Below are 18,592 nucleotides of genomic sequence, written 5' to 3'. Positions count from 1 at the left end.
ACCTAAACCTCTTCTTCTAACCTAACCTAGCCTAACCTCAGCCTAACCTAAGCCTAACCTAACCTAACCTAACCCTAACTAGCCCTCCCTCCCTAACAGACTAACCCTGAACCTAAGCCTAACCTAGAACCCCTAGCCTAACCTAACCTAACCTAACCTAACCCTACTTGAACTAACCCTCAGACCTAGCACAGGCTAACCTGACTAAACCTAACTAAACCTAACCCTAACCGTACAACCCCTAATAAGTGAGCAGCTGAACCTAACCCTGAACCTAACCCTAACCCTATTGAACTTCCTAGCCTAACTAACCTAACCTAACCTAGGTACCCTACAACTATTTCATGCAACCTAGCACAGCCTGAACCTGAACTGAACCCAACCCTAGCCTAACCACAGCTACTGGAACCTGGCCTGCTGGCCTAGCCTGGCTAGCCTGGCCTAGCTGCTGGCTAGTACTGGGCTGAGGCCTAGCACTGCTTGGCCTAGCTGAGGCTGAGGCCCTGCTAGCCTGGCCTGGCTTACTTGGCCTGGCCTGCTGGCTCCCTGCCCCCTGGCCTAGGCCCTTGGCCGGGCTCCTAAGCCTGGCCTGGCCTAGCGCTGGCCGAGGCTGGCCTGAGCCTGGCCTAACCTAGCCTAGCCTTCGGCCTGGCCCTGGCACAGCCTAGCCTAGCTGGCTACTTTGCCTAGCCTAGCTGCTTGAGACCTGGCCTGCCTGCTGCAGCTTCTGCACGAACCCCAGACTCAACCTGGCCCCAGCTTGGCCTAGCCTGGCCTGGCAAACCTAAGCCTGGCACAACCTGAGAGCCACTGGCCTGGCCTAGCCTGGCCTGGCACTAGCCTGGCCTAGCCACTGCCTAACCTGCCTAACCCTAGCTAGCCTAACCCTATACTAACCTAGCCCCTACCTAACCCCTACCCCTAGCCTACTACCCCCTAACCCTCTACCCCTATGCCTACTGCCCTTGCGCTAACCTTACAACCTAACTAACCTCACCTAACCCAGCACCCTCCCGGACCCTTGGCCCATACAGCCTCGAACCTGCCCTACACTACACAGCCCCTTTAACCTCACACCTAACACCTAACCTAGCTAGCCTAGCCTAACCCCTAGGCCCTGGCCTACCGCCTATTGACCTATTCTTTACCTAACCTGAACCCTATACAACCTAACCTAAACCGAACCTAAGCCTAACCCTAACCCTAACCCCTAGCACCTAACTAACTCCTAGACCTAACCTAACCTAACCTATTAACCCTACCCTCAACCTGCCCGAACTACCCAACCCCCAACTACCTAAGCCCTGGCCGATACCTAAGCCTACCCTACCCTACTAGCAACTATACCCTAACCTAGCCTAGCCCCACCTAGCCTAGCCTAGCCTAAGTACTAATCCTAAGCCTAGCCAAGGCTGGCCTAACGGACCATAACCATAACCTTAACCTAACGAACCTAAAGGCCTGGACCCTAGACCCTAACTAACCGGGCACTCTTCTTCTTGAGCCTGCCTAACCCTAACCCCAGCCCCAACCCCTGAGCCCTGAGCCTAACCTAGCAGCCTAACCTAACCTAACACCTAACCTAACCACCCTAACCACCTAAGCCTAAACCTAACCTAACCACAGCCTGAACCTGAACCTGGACCAGACCCTGAACCTGAACCTGAACCCGGACCCGGATTGACTGACCTCGAGCCTAAGCCTAACCCTAACCCTAACCCTAACCCTACCCTAACCCTAAACCCTAAACCCTAAACCCTAACCCTAACCCACGCTTTGTCTAACCCTAACCCTAACCCTAACCCTAACCCTATCCCTAACCCTATCCCTAACCCTAACCCTAACCCTAACCCTAACCCTAACCCTCCGCCCCACCTCAGCACCAATCGCTTTCTTCCTACGCCCCACGACTCCACAACGTAGCCCCTCCCACCACCCGCGCGCCAGAAGGAGAGGTTCGGCGTGCGCGCGCCCGCCCCCTAGTCCGCCCTCCTCGCGCCCAGTGGGGAAGGGGAGCGACCAGGGAGCTTACGTCGCGCGGGAGGCGGAGGCGATGGCGGCGGCGGCGGTTGCGCTTGCTCTCTCGGCGTTATGGCGGCTGCCGGGAGCCGATAAGCGGCGGGAACGGGAGAGCGCGCGTGGCTGCGGCGACGACGACGGCTCGTTCCTTCTCGCTCTGGCTGCCCTCGCCGTTGGTGCTTCAGTAAGGAATGGATCGTTGGATCCGCTCCGCAGGGGGTCGCGCGTGGGAGCCGCGGGCCGGTGCTTCCCCCTCCCCCTCCCCCTCACGGACTCCTGCTTACCCCGAGACGCCCGGAGCCGGAGGACTCACCCGACGGCGGAGACCTGAGTGGGCTCCCTCCGCCCCCGCGAAGCCTGCACGGCCGCCGGTAAGAAAGGGGGCGGCGGGCGGGTCAGGACGTGGCGGGGAGGCCGGGAGCCGGCCGGGCGGAGGGCGGGGGCGGGGGCGCCGGGCGAAGGCCGGGGCGGCGGCGGCGGCGGCGGCGGCGGCGGCGGCAGCGGCGGCGGCGGGCTCGGCGCGGGGGCGCGTGGTGGCGAGCGCAGGCGGCTCCCGCGGGCGCGTCCTAGCGCCGGCGGGCGGCGGAGCCCAGGGCCTCCTCGGCGTGGGCACGGCTGGGCCGCGAGGCGAACCGCGGAGCACGAGCGGCGAGCGCTTGGCGGCGCGTCGCCCCCGCCGCGACCCGGCCTCCCGGCACGTGGGGGCGGCGGCGAGGAGGAGGGCGGCGGCAGGCGAGCCCGGGAGGGCGCGGAGCGGGGCCGCGGGAAGTGTGAGGCGGGAAGAGAGACTCGGAGACCGGCATGGAGGCCCTGGGAGGGACGGGGGTGGCAGTGTGCGTCCGGCCGGGAGACTGACTGGAGCGAAGCTGCGATGGACAGAGGAGGGAGGAGGAAGGTTTCCAGCCTCCTTTCGAGCACCGCTTCGGAAACTCAGCAGGAGCAGAGCAACTGTTCAAGGACCGGGCACAGGGGAGGAGGGTTGGGGAGGTTTGACTTCATTGTTAAGACGCGTGAAAGGCTGGAGAGAGCTGCGTGCGCCTGGAGCTTCAGAACTTAGGGCTGTGAGAAGGGCCTCAGAAAGAGGACTGACTCGGAGAAGGCAGATGAGGGGGAAAAAGGAAGTTAGAATGTCCAGAGAAAGCCGTTTTGAGGAGCGAAAGGAAGGTGAAAAGGAAAGAACGAAAAGAGGAGTGAACTTTCTCAACGCAGAGAGACTTTCGGGAAAGAGGCGGTTTGTTTGAGTACCTAGATTTTTAAGACTTGTTTAACAGTAAAGCTCTTTGACGGGTTGGAATTAGTATTTAACATGAGGAATAAATGTTGCGTGGAAGAGTTACTTTTTGGATAACCAGTTCTTGCAAAGAGTCTACTGGACCTTAGTCTCTGGAGAATTAAAATCTCGATCTAGATGTAGAGTTTGCTGTGATTAAGTTGGCAACAGCCTGTTTTCCTCCTCTTTTTTTGTGGAATGGAGATCATCGTAGGACTGAATTCTCTTTGCTGAGGTCGGAGGACAGCTCTGCTCTCAGTCGGCTATCTCGGTTATCTCGGTCCTTTCTGGCTGGGGAAGGATCTGACGTCTCCTTCCCCCGCTTCTTCCTCTCCCTCCCCTGCCAGAGATCTCCTTTGTTTATTCGTGGATGGCTTGTAGGTGACTCTCCAGTGTTGTGCTGAAATCTTGAAAGGTGGGAATGCTGTGTCTTGGTCCGTGATTTCTGCCCCAAACCTGTTACTTAAAAAATCATAGTGTATATTCCATTACCTTTTTTTTTTTTAATGGAATCTCCACAAGTCCAACCTGGATAAATATTATTTAAATTTTTTCATTCCACTGTCGGCTTACCTGTGAAAGTACACATTTATTTTGACCTGTACAGTTTTTGCGAAGATTGTATGATACTCTTTTATTCTTCTGTTCTTATGTGAGCATTTTCAAAACTTTGCCTCATTCAAGTGTATGAAGTTCTTGGTGATATGAATTAGTGTTTGATTAAAGGTAACCTTTTCCCCCCTTACTTGGTTTGACAAAGTATCTAATAAGACTCCTTTTTCTATTCTTGGAATGTATGTATATGTTATATATTACCATTTTTCTTTAGTTAGCTAGTTATCCATAATGTGTATATATGTATCGCTACACAGCTGCAGTTAGTCTAAAAGTTTTATCACTCAGCAGATATTCTGATTTCTTCTGTCAAAAATAAGCTCTGGTGTGCTATAAATTCTAGTAAGTAGTCAGGAATGTAGTTAATGGAAGCCTAGGTATTTCTGATTGGCCTAGGTAAATTTGTATAAGTTCTAAATAGACTTATCTTTTTCTCTATAGGAAGTTTTCTTATTTTCCTAATATGTTTTCTTTAGGTGAATCAAAAAGGGTCCCAGGAAACCTGTGAATGTTGAAGAAAATTCGTCTGTGAATTTTTGGTATTCAAGGAGGAGTCAGTATTTATATTCATCTTTTAAACTGGGAAGATTTATGTTTTATTTTAAAACTTCTTGATATTTACAATGAATGGACACAGTGATGAAGAAAGTGTTAGAAACAGTAGTGGAGAATCAAGGTAAGCACTTTATTATCAAGTATTTATTATGAAGAGAATGGAAAACTTGTGTGACTCTTTTTAGTTTTCTTAGTAGATGGCAGTTTTCAGGTTCAAATTCTTCCTCTTAGGTATCCAAACAGTAAAAAGTTTCTAATATAAGGAGCTTTGTTGATAATACAGGTTTTAGTTATTTTTTTCCTTTGAGATACACAAAGAAGAATTTAAGTATAGAAGTTTGGGTTACTTAAATCTCCTTGGAGGTATATATTGTTTGGGTTAATAACTGAAGCTAGAACAAGTAGGAAAAGAGATTTAAATTGATTTGACTGTTAGTGCACTCTCTAAATAAAGGCAATAAGAATTTCTTTCCTCATCTTTTTCTGGCATTTTATCTTCTACCTGTGCTGTCCAATATAGTAGCCACTAGCCACATGTGGCTGTTTAAATGTAAATTAATTAAAATTACACAATATTCAAAATTCAGTTAATCACACTAGACACATTTCAAATGCTGAATAGTCCCATGTGGCTAGTGGCTACCATGATGGACGGTGCAGATAGAAAACATTACTATCACTACAAAAAGTTCCTTTGGACAATGCTGATCTGGATATTTGTTAAAGTATTGTTGCAACTCTTTTTTCCTCCTATTTTCTTTAATTTGAGTTTTAATTATATATGAGTGAGTTAAGAGTTCTTACTTGGGCCATGTCTTTTTAAGGAAGATATAGTTTATGGGAATAAGCCATATTAAGCTATTTTAATGTGAAAGAAGCCTCTTCAAATACAAAGACTCTTTAAATTCTTCTGTAGCCCCCAAATTTTGAGTTATCTGCATATTAATAATAAAGTCCATGTAGTTATATATACTTATCATATGTAGAGATCAGGAGTATGGACATTGGAGTGAGACTGCCTGGTTACTTATCCCGGTTCTACTTCTGGTTAGCTCTGTGAATTAGGGCAAATTATTTAACCTCTGGGGCCAGCCCCATGGCCTAGTGGTTAAGTTTGGTGTGCTCTGCTTCAGTGGCCCAGGTTCAGTTCCTGGGCACTGACCTACATCACTCATTGGTGCCCATGCTGTGGCGGCGACCCACATACAAAATAGAGGAAGACTGGCACAGATGTTAGCTCAGAGTGCATCTTCCTCAAGCCAAAAGAGGAAGATTGGCAACACATCTTAGCTCAGGGCCGATCTTCCTCCGCAAAAAAAAAGAGAGCGAGAGAAAAAGAAAAAATTAACTTCTGAGGCTTTGATTTTTGCAGTTTTGAAATGGGGATTACGGTATTATTTATCTTATTTGAAGTTGAGGACTAAGTGAGATGCTACATTTCAAGGTCTTAATATAGTTCCTGATATAATGAGCACTCAATATTTGCTTATTATGATTAGCATTATGTTTTCTGTAACATAGGGTACTAGATAACTAAAACATTAATTATAGTGATAGAGAAATGTGATGGACAAGAAACAGGAAAGTTTTGGCAGTTAGGAGTGTTTCAGAAAAAATGTTGGGGTAGAAAATGAAGCAGTGGTCTATGTATTTGACCTGAGACTTGGGATTTTCTGGTCATTCTAGGAATACTTGAGTTTATCAGCTTTCACAGGTGCACTGTTTGGATAACAAGAACATCATAGAGAAGAAGGAGTAGTTACGGAAAGCAGCATGATTTAGCAGAACAAGTGTTGGTCTGGAGTTACAAAACCTGAGTTGACACCATCTAACTAGTTCTCTGAATGATTTCTCAACTGTAAAGTAATTAAGAGTTGAACTAAATGATTTTGAAGTTTCATCCTATCACTTTTACAATGTGTAATAAAATTTTAGATAACAGAGTTTCTGGTGATTCTAGTCAAACTCTGTTATCTAAAACTTTATGAATCACCAGAGTTAAGAGGTAAATTAGAAGACTTTTGAATCTCAGTTTTGATTCAGATCTCTACAGGTATATTGACTATAGTAAGTGAATAGGAGAGTCACATTGTCCCACATTGTCTTATTCATTAGTGAGCAATGAAATGGTTGATAGGTAGAAATACCTAGAGGAGACACAGGAACAAAACTACCTGGAAAATAGGAAGTAAGCCTCTTGAGAGTAAATCCTCTTGTTGAGTATGCGGAGAGATCGCGTGCTGTTATGTTCTGACCGCTTACCTGTTCGAGTAATCTTTTATATATTTTACTGCCATATCTAAAGCAAAGGTGAGTAGTAAGTCAAATTAGATGGTATAGTTGAAAAAAGTTAAACCCTGTGAAAGCAGATTTACTTACAGGAGTCTTTTATAATGCATACTCATTTAAAATAATTGCAAAGCGTATTCTGTAATTATTCTGAGTCACCATTTCTACCATACAAGGTATGTGCTTCTGAGAAGTATGATTGTCGAGTTATCTAATTCTTTCAACTGCCTTGGTGTTTGTTTATCAGGAGGAGGAAGACCTGCTTCTATTTTACTTTCATTTTCTTCCTTACTGCTGTTATGCTATCCTTTTCCTTTGCTCTACTGTCATTGTTACTAACCCTGAGACCCCCTCCGCAAAGCTTTTATAACAAGGCAGTACAGAGAAGGGAGATTGTGCCTAGTTAGTTAAAAGAGTGAGGAGGTGAACTTTATAGACATAGGGATTTTCTTGCAAACAACAAAAGTTTCAGTAACTATGAATGTTAATATAGAGTGATGAGAGGATAAATATGCTCTCCTTTTAAAATTAATATACACTGTAAATAGTTTTTAAAGTAAAATTTGATTTTTATTGGCTAGAATTTTTAAATATATTTTTGCTTTAGCGTTTCTTTTTTCCTTTATGAAAATGAAGTTTATGAAATGAAATAGACTTAAGAAGTCATTTAACATTTTTGGTTGGTATAATTAGCTTTCTACTACAAAAATGGTTTTTTGATTCTTTCCATGTAGAAAGCTCTCTATAACCATTGACTGAAGGGAAGAAGAATACATAGGAAAATGTCTCTTGGGCTGTGCTATAACGGACAGTTTTGAAACTTATTTACTAAGAAATCTGGGTCAGGATGCACCTGTACATCAGTTTCAGCTCAGCACAAATTTTATTATGTAACTGAAGTTAAGCTTTCTGAAGATACTATTGGAAGATTTCAGAGCATCAATTCCTCACTGGGTGGATGTGTTGTTATTTGCAACCAAATTTTTCAAATCCTGGGTAGATATTTTTTATTTTAAAATTATCTTGAATGATGATTTACTCCAGGACTAGATTTATGGGTAAAGACCAGAAATATATTATCATATTTTGCTCATTTTTGGATGATTGATACATGCTTAATACTCAGAAGAATTTCTCTGCTTGCCTGTAGATTAAATTTTTAATAATATGTTTGTCCATGTAAATTTGAGAATTTCTTTGAATCACTTTAATTAGTCTCTATCTATTATGCTCTTGAAAAATTCTTACAGGGTGAGGAAGGTTGTTAGTGATGTGCCATAATGGTCTTAACCATTTAGAATTAATCTCTAGCTGGCAATTGAGCTTTGTTGACCTGTAACACTTCAATTTCCTTGGCTTATAGAAAATATTTTAATTATCGTTTTATGGTTCGAGAATCTTTGGATCTCAACTTTTAAAGTGTTTTGGGTAGGCAGTGAATAGGGAATGTGATCACCGGAAGTGTTCTGAATGAAAATCTCCTCTTGAGAAATTCAGAGTTTTAAAGGGCTTTTTAAAGGCTTTGAGAAGCTAGAGCCTAAATGACCTGTTAAATTTCAGGAAAACCAGTTCAGAGTTAATGTGAACACAGGGCGCAGTGTGCACCATGTGTCTGTTAGTGTCCTGTTGGATTCTACTATGGGATGCTGTTTGTGGAAACGTTGTGTTTCTGTACACACATACAGAGAGATTTCTTGCCATCAACATCAGTCAGTTTCCTTCACTAGATAAATTGAACAGTGTTAACGTCAACACCAGTTACGATGGTGTTTGTTGAGCTTATTGTGCAGTCATCTCAGAGTTTAAACAAATGTCACTTTTTACATTTCCAGAGTTTGTGTTAAGAAACATTTTCAGGAGGATGGGCAAGTGTGAAATCACAAAGCCAGAATGGCTAGAAGTCATTGAGTTAAGGAAACTGGTTTTTAAAATTTTCTGTGATGTCATTAATTGCAGGAAAGTATGACTCTTTTACATCTCGTTTTTTGTTATTCCCTATTTCTCAGTTAAGCATGTGCTTTCTTCATCTTTTCCTCTTTTTTCTCTCAAATATCCTGTATATGCTACTAAATCTAAGATCATCTAAGATCGCTTCTTACCCTTTTTTTTTTTTTTAATTTTTATTTATTTATTTATTTCCCCCAAAGCCCCAGTAGATAGTTGTATGTCATAGTTGCACAGCCTTCTAGTTGCTGTATGTGGGACGCGGCCTCAGCATGGCCAGAGAAGCGGTGCGTCGGTGCAGCCCGGGATCCAAACCCAGGCCGCCAGCAGCGGAGCACGCACACTTAACTGCTAAGCCACGGGGCCGGCCCTCTTACCCTTTGAAAACTCAATAAATCGTTAAGCAGGAGCCTTAGTAATAGGATACTCTGTTTCCAAACAGAATTTACCAAATTAAAATTTTCACATAATTTCCTAGGATTGTGGTTAATCTAGGTTACTGTAAAGTATTTAGGCTTTTTTAACTGATAAGGCTAAGAGAATTGTATATGACTTGACTTTACAAGACATTACTTTTATCTACATAGGTATGAGATCATGTGGGGGCAAACATTAATGTTGTAGTTACCCCTGTTTTATACAGTAGCCTCCCCTTATCCACGGGGGATGTGTTACAAGACCCCAAGTGGATGCCTGAAACTGCGGATAATACAGAGCCCTGTATATACTATATTCTTTCCTGTGCATTCATACCTGTGATACAGTCTATTTTATAAATTAGGCACAGTAAGAGATGAACAACAACAATAATAAAATAGAACAGTTATAACCATATACTGTAAAAATAGTTCTGTGAATGTGGTCTCTCTCTCTCAAGATACCTTATTGTACTGTACTCACCCTTCCTCTTGTGAGGATGTGAGATGATACAATGCCTACATGTTGAGATGAAGTGAGGTGAATGATCTAGGCATTGTGATGTAGCGCTAGGTTAATATTGACCTTCTGACAATACATGAGGAGGATCACTGAGCCATGATGATGTTGATGGTTGGATGTCATAAGCAGATGATGTCCATGGTTGTTAGAACACAAGCACTGTGATACTGCGATAGTCAATCTGATAACTGAGGTAGCTACTAAGTGACTAATGGGCAGGTAGCTTATGCAGCGTGGATACGCTGGACAAAGGGATGATTCACGTCCCAGGTGGGATGGAGCGAGATTTCATCATGCTACTCAGAACAGCACGAAATTTAAAACTTACGAAGTTGGGAATTTTCTATTTAATATTTTCAGACCACAGTTGACTGCAGGTAACAAACTGTGGAAGGCAAAACTGCGTATAAGCGGGGAAGACTGTCCTGTTGAAATAGTTGCTTATTTAAGATCTTGACGACTGGTGGGTTACACGTGATATAGTTGGGTTTAAAAATAAGAGTATTTTTTGTGGTGAAGAGATAAAGAATAGATGGAGAAAACTTTTTTGTATTTTTTAAGGAAAATTTAAAAACATGCAGAAATAGAAAAGTTGCAGCCCCAATTTCGGTCCTTGGACCAGCAGCATTGGCGTCACTTGGGAGCTTGTTCAAAATGTAAAACCTTGGCCCCTACCCCAGACCTTCTGAATCAGAATCTTCATTTTAACAAGATTCTCCAGTAATTCGTATTCATATTAAATTCATACGCATATATATGAAGCGGTTCATTCAGCACCTTGCCGCTTTTTTTGTTACTGATGTTGTTATACATCGTTTTTATTTTCTGGGAACTCCCAAAGAACGGTGTCATAGGCCCTGCCATCAAGAGGCTGGGTACATTTCATTGCTCTAGAAACAATAATGCAACCAATAATCATTGAGCTCTTAACTCTGACTGAGCCAGGCATGGTGCACAGTACATGGTGCATTATGTGAATTTATCACAGTTCATCCTCACAAAACTCCTGTGATGTTCACAGTATTATGAGTCCCATTCTCTAGAAGGAGAAACCAGATTTATAACCATTAAAAAAAAAAAAAAAAGCTATTGGGGCCAGCCTGGTGGTGTAGTGGTTAAGTTCACATGCTGTCCTTCCACGGCCCAGGGTTCGCAGGTTCGGATCCTGGGCGCAGACATATGCACCACTTATCAAGCCGTGCTGTGGCAAGTGTCCCACAGAAAATGGAGGAAGATGGGCACAGATGTTAGCCCAGGGCCAGTCTTCCTCAGCAAAAAGAGGAGGATTGGCAGCAGATGTTAGCTCAGGGCTAATCTTTCTCACCAAAAAAAAAATAAATTTCAAACTTCACTTGGATTTCATTGACTTTTCCATTAATGCTCTCTTTCTATTCCAGGATTCAACCCAGGGTACCATGTTATGTTTAATTGTCAGCTCTCTCCAGTGTCCTCTGTTCTGTGAGAGTTTCTTAGCCTTTGTTTGATTTCCTTAACAGTCATCAGAAGTACTGGCTAGGTGTCCTGTAGAATGTCCCCCAGTTTGGATTAGTCTGATATTTTTGTTAGGATAAACTAGGGTTATCAGTTTTTAGCACGAATATCACAGAGATGAAGTGTTCTTCCAGTCACATCGTATGGGGAGCATAATATCCACGTGACATTACTGTTGATGATAACGTCCATCACTTGGCCAAGGTGGTATTTGCCAGGTTTCTCCACTGTAAAGTTACTGTTTGTTTTTCCCTTTCCATGCTGTATTCTTTGGAAGCAAGTGACTGTGTCTGGCTCACTCTCAAGGGGGTGGAGGGAGTGGGAATTAAGTTCCATCTCCTGCTGGGAGAGAGTATCTACATATATTATAATGGAATTCTTCTGTAGAGAAGTCATTTCTCCCCCGTTTAGTCACTCATTCATTTATATAAGCATGGACTTATGTATATGCATTTTATACTTTGGGCTATAATCCAATAAATTTATTTTGTTGCTCAAATTGTTCTAGCCTTGCCCATTGTGAGCTTTCTTTCGAGTTGGCTTCTGTGTCCTTTTTACACATTCCCATTCTTTTGCCCTAGAGTCACTCATTTCTCCAAAGAGCTCTGGTTCCTTTTATTGGAGAAAAGGGTATTAGAAAGCAGATTTGGGTGCTGGGTATGCTCATTGCTTCTCAGGTGTCACTACTTCTAGGCCCTCTCAGCAGACAAAGCAGACAGAGCTAGTAACATATGTATATATAGTAAACCACGTATATCGGCATATCTATAGTTCTTTCTGTATCTGTCCATCTGTATACATATTAAGGTAAACTTGAGTTTGTACTGATGTCTCCAGCTATAATCCTGAACTACAGGATTCATCCTAACCTTCCTTTCTTGCTCCTTTATAATTTCTATCTCCAACAGAGAAACCTGGTTCCCACCATTCTCTACCTACCATCCATACTTTTCACCCTCAGCATATGGGTAAACCAGTTGCAGAATTTCTAGGCTATTCTCACAGAAGAAACAAATTTACCAACTAGAATACAGTGTTTACGTACGATGTACAGTTCCTATTATATTTAGCCTTACAGTTTCTAGTCAAAACACCCGTTTTCCAAAGTTACTCAAGTTAGCTTCTGCCCCCCAACCCCCTTCAGTATGGTGATATCATAAATTTATAATAATGTTAGATTCATTTGTCACAGTTTGCATTCCATCCTGGGATACTCAGTCACATGGGTTGATTTTTTTTAAACTTGCACGTATTACATACACTCTGTGCTACACAGTTTTGTGGGCTTTGACAAATGCATAGAATCATTTGTTCTCCGCCACAGTACTGTCAGAATGATTCCTTCATCTAAAAGTTCCCCTGTGTGTCCCAGATTTATGGAATCAAAATTTTCATTTTAACAATATTCCCAGGAGATTTGTATGCATATTAAATTCATATGCATATATATGAAGCTATTCACCTGGAGTCATTCAGTATCTTGCCATGTTTTAAAATTATAAATTAACTTGGAGAAAGATATTATGATCTAGAGGTGATAATGGAATAGCCAGGTTTAAATGCACAGTCAAGGAAGTGAGTATATTTAAATTCATGGGGCATATAGGTATACAAGTGAGTTGAAAGAAAATAGAATTGGGCAAATTATTGGACTAAAGTAGTGGGCTGTATGGCAGGTTTTCACAGAGCTCTGTAAGTTTTGTCCTCTTGATAATGATGAGAAATGATGTAGTTTGGAAAGAAGGAAGAACAAATGGTATCCAGAGGCATGATGGAGAGGAAGGTTTTTTACAGAGGTCATAGTCCCCAACAAAGATGTGCAAGTTCCCTAATAAAGAGAATGTGTTGGACATCCTAGCTTTGCAGTTCTTTACCCTGAGGTTTATTCAGTGTTCTGCTGAAGTTTTTGTGTGGTTTAGTCCCAGGTGGAGGAAGGAGAAAAAAGGAAGCGTAGCTGAATAAATGCTACCTGTATTGAGGGATACCCCTGGGAGTGTAATACAGTCCATGTGAATGGACTGGTCAGAACCACAGATTTTAAGGAGGTACTCTAGGAATCTCTTGTACCAGAATCAAGTTCTTATGTATGAATGACTGAGAAAATTGCTTTTCATAATTAAGAGTATATTATCTGTCCCTGTGATATGAGGTGACTGCTTAGTCAAAAGTCAGCTTTAAGTAAATGTTAAACTGCATTCAAAAGTTTCCTTGGTGTGGATAGATTAAGTGAGATCTAAGTTATCTTTGGGATTAAGATACACAGACGTGAAAAGTTCTGGGTAATTACGCGCTACTGGCTTTTGGGATCTAATGTCTACAGTATCTCTCAGAGCTGAGGCATAAGGCACAAAGATAGTAGGGGGCTCTTTTCTTAATGAAAAGCTTCTGTTAGCTATTTCACATCTCTCTTGTTGCTGCTTTCAGAACTACAGTTCTGTGTCCTCAGATACTTATTTAATTTAGATGATTGAGCAAGTACTGTGTGGTAGATACTGTGAAATACTAGAATTTGAGATTCTTCTCTGAAGCTTATAATCAAGAAAGAGACCTTAGCCTTAAATATTTGTAGCATCAGGTGGATATGGTAAATACAGAGAGATACAGTCTGCACCACTTCAAAGGTAGGAGACAGAGAAGTTTGATCATAAGACAAATGGTTGATTTCTACATCAAGCTCAATATCAGAATCAATTTTTTTTTTTTTGGTGAGAAAGATCAGCCCTGAGCTAACATCCATGCCAGTCTTCCTCTTTTTGCTGAGGAAGACTGGCCCTGAGCCAACATCCATGCCGATCTTTCTCTACTTTATGTGGGACGCCACCACAGCATGGCCTGATAAACAGTGTGTCGGTGTGCGCCCGGGATCCAAACCCGGGCCACCAGCAGCGGAGCATGCTCACTTAACTGCTGTGCCACGGGGCTGGCCCCCAGAATGAATTTTTCTTTTTTGAGATCATTCAAAATACTGATAATCTTAAATTTTATGTATGTTAAAGTCCTGGTAATGTGACTTTTATGATGGCGAGATACTTTGACAGGGTTAGACAATAAGTCAAGAGTAATTTTTCTACCCAGGAAAAATGATGTTAGAAGGCAATAAATACTATGCTGACAAGTTTATGTAAACGAGTGGGCCCATTGGAGAAGAGTGAAGTTACAGTCTAAATTCCCTCAGAGAAGACTATTCTTGTTTTAGTGCTTGAGGTAGATTATAATATGATTACTGCCATTTGATGCAACTACTACAGTATTCCCAGTTGTAAATGACTAAATCCTGAATTACATTAATAAAAGGGAGAAGTTTGATCTGAAAGGAAATTTTATAAGAAAATAAGAATTACAATTAGCTGTACATGAGTACTAAAAATGTACAAAATCTTCTCTTTATTCCAGTGTTAGCATGTATTTTATACCAAAGGATTGACTTAGTGTGCAGTAGCTTATCTCTGTCCAATCGAACTTTCTGCAGTGATAGAAGAGTTTTATATCTGCACTGTCACATGTGGCTACTGAGTACTTGAAATAAAGCAAAGGTGACTGAGGAACTGAAATTTTAATTTTATATAATTTCAGTTAATTAAAATGAACATTTAAATAGCCATGTGCCTACTTGTAATTATAAATGATAGAATTAGAGATTTTATCATGTCATTAATATTATAACAAATTGCATGTGTTTTATGAAACTATTAGTGACTTTGAATTGTATCTATATATAGTCTTTATTTCTCATCTGATTCTCTGCTTACTAGAGAAGCTTTTGAATTTACTATTTGACCTCAGATTCAATGTGACTAAACCCAAATTTAAATGATGTAAGCCAGGTGATAATCAGAATTTTTAAGACAAGGTACTATTAGGTTTTGATGGTTTGAATGAGAACAAAGGGGAGCCCTACAATTGCTTCAGGGTTTATCAACAGCAGAGAATCCTCCCTCACCTCTTCCAGCTCCTGGTGGTACCTGCTTCCCTGTCTTGTGGCAGCAGATCTCCAATCTCTGCCTACGTCTTTCACGTGATCTTCTTCCCTCCATGTCTCTGGGTCCTCTCCTCTTATAAGGACACCAGTCATTGAATTGAGGGCCCACCCTAAATCCAGGATGAGTTCATCTGCGGATCTTTAATCACATCTGCAAAGACCTGTTTCGGAATAAGGTCACATTCTGAGGTTCCGGGTGGACTTGAATCTCTGGGAGATGTTATTCAACCGACTACCTCCTCTGCTCTCAAGTTGAGGTTGGGAGCTGGCTCAGGCAGATCTGAATGGTGACAATATCAGAGGAGTTGTTTTCACCAACAATAATGGAGGAGTTGTGTTCCTCAAAAGTACTTGATTCAATGTAATAAACTTAAAAATCATAATGTTTTTTGAAATCATGATGGTGATTCTTAAATTCATATGGAAGAGAAAATTTACAAAATGAAATAATTTTTGAGAAGCAACCACCAAACAAAAGAAACATGAAGGAGAAAAAGGACAAAGGTGACATATCAAAGCATTTCCCCAGTTCTGTTAACAAAAACGGCAAATTAACGTACACACAGAACAAGTCTCTCCACTGAAGCAACCGTTCAGTTGGACAATACTGACGGAATCATGTGTTTCAGAACTCAGAAATATAATAAAAAACTTACAGCATCCAGAAGAGTGATTAATGAAGGAAACATGGCTGAATTTGGGTAAGAAAGCATTGTGGTGTTTTTGGTTAATGCCTACCCGCTGCCATTCTTTGGTACAGCAGAGGTCGTGAGGATGGGAGGAAAGATTCCTTGCATGGCTCCCTCATGCCAGGAGACAAATACTAACCTGCTTCTTAAAATAGGGTGATTATGTGACGGGGTGGTAGTGATCTGTCTTTCGGGCCCCTGAGGGAACAGCGCAGAAGGTGACATATTTCTCCCCCTCAGGCTGGAGGGACTTTCCTGGTGGTGTCATTGTCTGATGAAACATTTAAAGGTCTATGCTACTGGTAGATGCCTGCGCAAGGGATGATGTCCAAGACAGGAGAGAGACATAAATAGCTGGAAAGGAGGCATCTGAGGAGAAAGTGTTTTGGGGAATGAAAGCTTAGAAAGGCCACTGCATCTACCAGAGAAGCTGGAGTGTAATGTACATGCCCAGGATTGGATGGGTGCTCAGAGAAGAACTGAGAAGACCTGGGATTGCACCTCTGGCAGATTTGTGGGCTCCATGCAGGTAGGGGGTGAAGTCTAAGGAAGAAATGCAGGGGTACCTGCTGCAAAGGCTGGAGATTTTAATTTTATCTTTTTTTAAAATGTGTTCTTTTATTTATTTATTTATTTATTTATTTATTTATTTCTCCCCCAAAGCCCCAGTAGATAGTTGTATGTCATAGTTGCACATCCTTCTAGTTGCTGTATGTGGGACACGGCCTCAGCATGGCCAGAGAAGCTGTGCATTGGTGCGTGCCCGGAATCCGAACCCGGGCCGCCAGCAGTGGAGCACGCGCACTTAACCCCTAAGCCACGGGGCCGGCCCAAAATGTGTTCTTTTGGATCCTTGCATTTAAAGAAATCTCTGTCTCTGTCAGGTCACTTGCTGATTGTTAAGATAACTGAAAACAGATTTCAGTGACCACATACATCAAAAAACATAGTCTTTGCAAAAATAGTTTGAAAAGTCACTAAACAAAAGGATGACTGCAGCTCATAAAAAGCCACAACAGCAAAATCTGGAGAGTGAGGAGAATCTGATTCTCACAACAACCACATTGTAATATGCAAAATGTCCAGTTACCACTACAAAATTACAAACGATATGAAGCTACAGGAAAGTATAGCTGGTTCAGATGAAATAGAGTGGAAATTGACAGAAATTTTTCCTGAGGAAGCCCAAGCGTTGGACTCATGAGACAAGGACTTCAGAATAACTCTCTAATATATGCTCAAAGGGCTAATGGAAAGTAGGGACAAAGAACCAAGGAAAATAAAGAGAATGATGTCTCAATTCAGAGAGAATATCAATAAGGAGAAAAAAATTGTAAAAAGAACCAAATAGAAATAATTTAGTATTACCGTTGCACTTCCTACTCCCGCCTCCAACCTTAAATAACCACAAATTGACTTCTTGTCTGTACAGATTTGCCCATATTTGACATTTCATGGAAAAGGAATCATATAATAAGTGGTCTTCTTTGACTAGACGCTTTCACTTAGCAGAAGGTCTTAAAGGTGCATCCATGGTGTAGCACGTGTCCTTCATATGTTTTTGGCTGAAGAACATACAACGTACAGAAATACGGATCACACTGTGTTTATACATTCATCAGATGATGGATATTTGGGTTGCTCTGGACCACCATTTGCTGGTCCAACTCTCAGCTTCAGTGGCCCAACGTCAATGTCTCCCATCACCCTTCCTATTCACTGCCATCCAGTCAGCTCCGCTCTGCTTAGGCACCAGGTCTTCTCAGTGTAAACAGTGGTGGAGCCCTTAGCAAGGGCCCTAAAAGGCAGAGGTGGTGATGGGTCGTGTCCACCTCGCTGAAGACTGCCAAGTCCAACGCATGCTTTCCAGGTGCATCAACTTTAACATAAACAATTAGAGCCGAAATTCCCAAGGTTGCTGACACACGTCGTCTCCAGTGTTTCCTCTTATAAAACTTCAAGTATAGGGCCTCCTAGTAGACATCTGTCATCCTTCTTGGTTTCTCAGCCACTGAACCCCTATCCTGTGTTTGAGGGCTTCCCTCACTTTATGATCCTGGGGGAGATAACACCAGCTTCCCGATTTAAAAGCAGAAAATGCCAGATATGGCCATTTGCAGCCTCCCCACTGCAGCCAGGGCACCGTTCCGTGGATCAGACGCACCCACGCAGACTCTGACCCAGGTGGGGGGACCTACGCTCTGATGAAGATGGATTTGGACAACAGCTAATAGAAGCGGCCTCAGCGAGGCTCCAGCCCGTCCCCGTCCTCCCAGAGGCTCCGTGAGCGATCACTCTAACAATCCTCTGTTGCACACAATCAAGAGCCCTGAATGAGAGCCTGGCGTTGGTGCTGGAAGTGGGGAGATGGTCAGGAGGGGCCCACAGTTCACATTCCAGCCTTGGTCTAGGATGGGGGCCTCTTACCAGACTCCCGGCCATTGCATTCTTTAGGTTTCTCCCCAGTAGGTCATCTTCTGGCACACAGTAGGGTCAGAGTTTGTGTTGAAGGTTTTACCACATACAGTGCTCTTAGAAGGCTTCTCTCCAGAGTGAGTTAACATGTGGGTTATTGAATGCTACTCCATATTGATCAGATTAGAAGGATGAGGGTGTGCTGAAGGCTTTTCTTCACTGAAGGCCAGACTCCAAGAGGATTCCCAGTGATCTCTGTCTCCTGGTATTCATATCCTGTGTAGTTCCCTCCCACTGTGTGGCAGGATCAGTCTGGGTGACCAACACAATCCAGATGAAGAGAGAATATGGCCTTCTGAGGCTAGGTCATAAAAGACTTACGGCTTC

The 18,592-nt window shown here is 42.8% G+C and overlaps 1 protein-coding gene and 1 long non-coding RNA gene across 9 annotated transcripts in view; both read left to right on the top strand.

Moving 5' to 3' along the window:
* The window catches only part of LOC147911321 (uncharacterized), a 207,098-nt gene that overhangs the window by 61,185 nt on the left and 127,321 nt on the right, over nucleotides 1-18,592 (top strand). The window lies entirely within an intron of this gene.
* Nucleotides 2,043-18,592, top strand: part of LOC147911328 (uncharacterized) — a 31,228-nt gene continuing 14,678 nt past the window's right edge. The window contains exons 1-2 of one of the 2 annotated variants that reach the window (XR_015551178.1): nucleotides 2,043-2,390; nucleotides 4,381-4,580. This is a non-coding gene — a long non-coding RNA (uncharacterized LOC147911328). The remainder of the gene's footprint in view (nucleotides 2,391-4,380; nucleotides 4,581-18,592) is intronic. The other variant, XR_015551177.1, reaches the window with a different exon arrangement.

This window comes from Ceratotherium simum, unplaced genomic scaffold (assembly GCF_057802395.1).
Source record: "Ceratotherium simum simum isolate JZ-2026a unplaced genomic scaffold, ASM5780239v1 HiC_scaffold_43, whole genome shotgun sequence".
NCBI lineage: Eukaryota > Metazoa > Chordata > Mammalia > Perissodactyla > Rhinocerotidae > Ceratotherium > Ceratotherium simum.
This window is presented reverse-complemented; position numbering and strand designations above follow the sequence as displayed.